Here is a 4,079-nt window from a genome sequence, read left to right as displayed (position 1 = left end):
CATCCCTTCATGTTAAATGCCTTGGAAAGGCTTTTGGATGGGGATAGCATGAGGACAAGATGTAGCTGTGAGTGGCTCCCTGTTTCAGTGGTGGATCCATCAGGGTTTGCCACCAAAGGATTTAGATTCAATAAGGCTCAGAAGATTAGAATTTTAGTTGCTGAGCCCAGTGATTGAGTTACTGTCATTTCTGAACTATGTTTGTGTTGTGTTTTCCTTCTCGTGGTGGCTCATCCAGGTTCAAGAGAGAAAGGTAGAGCAGCAAAGTGTGGGTTTGCCTGAGGTGCATCAAAGGCCATGGGATTTGAAGCACAGGGTTGGCATGGTAACAACCAGCCAGTGGGAACCTAGCAAGCTGGGTGGAGAGATGTAGCTCTGAGTCAGAGAGTTTCCTGACTCTGGTTGGTGAGAGCACTGAGGAAGAGTGGCAGGGTGAAGCTTGGGAACTTGCTAATCTTTTTAATACTTCCCACAACAGGTGGCAAAACAACTTGTTGGGCACGAATCCACTTAGAAATTTAAGATTAGTAGCCTGAGAGTTAAAGTTTCATTTTCTAAGTGAGAGCAAGTTAGGGTTAGATGAGTCATGTGACTCACAAGTGGGAATTGAAACAAACTAAAAGCCCTGAGGTCCCCTGCTGTGGAGAATGGCAGGCTGCTCTGAGTTAGAAGAAGAATGAAGTTACCTACTTTTTAAAGCAGAAGGATTGAATTGTGAATTTATAAAATTGGGATTATTTGCTTTTAGGATAGATTTATAAACAGATTTTGTCCGAATCACTTGGGTAATTTCACATGTGGTTCAGAACTAGGATAGGAAAAATTAGTCACTGACTTCAAGTAGAGAGGACAGTAAACAGGTATTAATAAATAATGTTGGTGGCTCCAGTCAGAGAGCTGCACAGATATATGGTATAAGATGATAGCTGTTCTAGGTAGAGAGTCGAAAAGAAAGATGGTATAAAGATATATTGCTCTCATATGCCTCACATGATACTCAAATTCTGTCTAACGTGGGCTCCATGGGAATTCTGGGTTTAAATCCTGCTTTGACTATCTGCTTGCTTATAAGCAGGTACAGATAGAAGTGTGAATCAATTGTTTTAAAGATGGTATAAGATATATTGCTCTCATATGCCTCAAAGGGTACTCAAATTCTGACTAATGTGGGCTCCCTAGGAATTCTGGGATATTATCCTCCATGTCAAAATAGAAAAGGCCTAAGAGTAGGCACATGCAGTATTTTAGTTTACTTCATTTGCTTTGGATTGTATTAATTTTCAAAATGGATGTGATGTTGGGTTTTGTGGTTATATTGTTCCTCTGGAGAGACGTTAAAATACAGGTTTTTTTCTGGTTACTGGGTAACTGATTTGGAAGAAAGGTTTTGTCTGCATTTTTAAGAAAAGGTGATTAGTGTCTATATACCTTCCAGAGTAATATGGATCAGACTTGATAGAGGGAGACTCCCTGAAGAACTAGATTCCAGAGAATCAAACCAAAAGTATATCTTCATGATACTAAAATTTTGTTCTGAGGTTTGTATATTACAGAATATACAGCCTTGGGGAATCTCCTTGCCAGACATACTGAATTGACTTGCTTGAACTCCTGATGTACTGGACTTTCAGCTGGATCCAGTCAAGACACAGATATTAGAGATTAATCAATCCTACTTCCCCTACACTTCCCCTACACACACTTCAAACTATCTCAACTCCCATATTCAGCTTGAAGAAGTTATGAAGACTCATCAATCCAGTTCCATAGGCTTTGGACCTGGAGGGAGTTATTATAGGTTGTCTTTCTAGGGAATATAGAAATGGTCACAAATGGAATGGGGAAGAAAATCTAGAATTGATTGCTTAGTCAATATCTCATTTGGTAGAAATCTTTTTAAATTATTACTAAACTGAAGTCATAATTTGTTATTTTGGTACAGAATGTATTTTGATGAAAAAATCAAGGTTTCATTGGCATAAATTTCTTCTATTGATACTAAAAATTTTAAAGTACAGGACTTAGACCCAGTCCCTCTATTATTACTGTTATTATGAACATCATTTTAATCTCAGATGATTAAGCCTGTAATTAAAGGCCAAATAGCAAATTCATGGCTCCAAATTTATTTATTTATTTATTTTTACTTTAGATATTTTCTTTATTTACATGTAAATTTCTCCATTCCCAGTTTCCCCTCCAAAAAACAAAGAAACAAACAAAAACAACAAAAACAAACCCCTGTTGCCTCCCACTTCCCCATGCCTGCCACCCCGCCTCTACCACTTTCTGGCCCTTGCATTCCCCTACACTGGGGCTAATTCTCCTATCCTGGGATGGGTTGCAAACAAGGAGTAATTCCCTTACTTAGGTCTTTTCTTGTGAACCAATCCCCTAATGAGAAAAGGAGCCAACCAGTGGGAAGTAAGAGGGTTGGATAGAGGAAGAAAGGAAACAAGAGAGAGTTAGAGCCCTTTGGACAGGGATAGTGTGAGGACAAGATGTACCTACCAGTGTCTCCCAGTTTCAATGGCAGATCCCTCAGGATTTACCAGCTGAGGATTTAGATTCAAAAAGACTTACAAGATTAGGATTTTAGTTGGAACAAAGTTACTAAAATTGGGGACTAGAGAAGGCTGCCCCCTCTCTCTCCTTATCTATTCATTATGGTACTTGAACTTCTAGCTAGAGTAATTAGACAACAAAAGGTGGTCAAAGGGATACGAATTGAAAAGGAAGAACTGTTAATATCACTATTTGCAGACAATAAGATGGTATACTAAAGTGACTCCAAAAAACTCCACCAGAGAACTCCTACAACTGATAAACAACTTCAGCTTAGTGACTAGATATAAAATTAACTCAAACAAATCAGTACCCTTTTCTACTCAAGAGATAAACAAGCTGAGAACAAAATTAGGGAAATGACACCATTCAAAATAGTCACAAACAACATAAAATAACTTGGTGTAACTCTAACCAAGCAATTGAAAGATCTGAATGACAAGAACGTCAAGTCTCTGAAGAAAGAAATAGAAGACCTCAGAAGATGGAAAAATCTTCTATGGTAGTGAATTGGCAGGATTAGTATAGCAAAAATGATCGTCTTGCCAAAAGCATTCTACAGAACCAATGCAATCCCCATCAAAATTACAACTCAGTTCATAGAGTTATAAAGATCAATTCTCAAATTCATTTGCAATAAAAAAACAGAATATCAGAAACTATTCTCAACAACTAAAAAAAAAAAAACTTTGAGGGAATAATCATCCCTGACCTCAAGCTGTACTACTGAGCAATTGTGATAAAAACTGCATGGTAGTGGTACAGTGACAGGTAGGTAGCTCAATGGAATAGAATTGAAGAGCTAGAAATGAAACCACCCATGGTCACTTGATCTTTGACAAAAGAGCTAAAATCATTTGTGGAAAAAAGAGAGCATTTTCACCAGATGGTACTGGTTCAACTGGCAGTCAACATATAGAAGAATGCAAATTTATCCATTCTTATATCTCCCTGAACAAAGTTCAAGTCCAAGTGGATCAAGGACTACCACATAAAACCAGATACACTGAATCTAATACAAAATAAAGTGGGGGAAAGTTTCAACCACATGGGCATAGGGAAAAAATTTCATGAACAGAACACCAATGGCTTCAGCTCTAAGATCAAGAATTGACAAATGGGACCTCATAAAATTGCATAGCTATTGTAAGGCAAAGGACACTGTCAATAGGACAAAACGTCAACCAACAGATTCTTAAAAGATCTTTACTGATTTCATATCCAATAGAGGGCTAATATCCAATATGTACAAATAATTTAAGAAGTTAGACTCCAGAGAACCAAATAACCCTATTACAAAATGTGGAATGGAGCTAAACAGAGAATTCTCAACTGAGGAAACTCGAATGGCTGAGAAGCACCTCAAGAAATGTTCAACATCCTTAGTCATCAGGGAAATGCAAATCAAAACAACCCTGAGATTCCACCTCACACCAGCTAGGATGGCTAAGATCAAAAATTCAAGTGACAGCAGATGCTGGAGAGTTTGTGGAGAAAGAGGAACACTCCTCCAT

Source organism: Mastomys coucha, unplaced genomic scaffold (assembly GCF_008632895.1).
Source record: "Mastomys coucha isolate ucsf_1 unplaced genomic scaffold, UCSF_Mcou_1 pScaffold22, whole genome shotgun sequence".
NCBI classification, from domain to species: domain Eukaryota; kingdom Metazoa; phylum Chordata; class Mammalia; order Rodentia; family Muridae; genus Mastomys; species Mastomys coucha.
The sequence above is the reverse complement of the archived record's forward strand: the minus strand, read 5'-3'. Positions refer to the sequence as shown.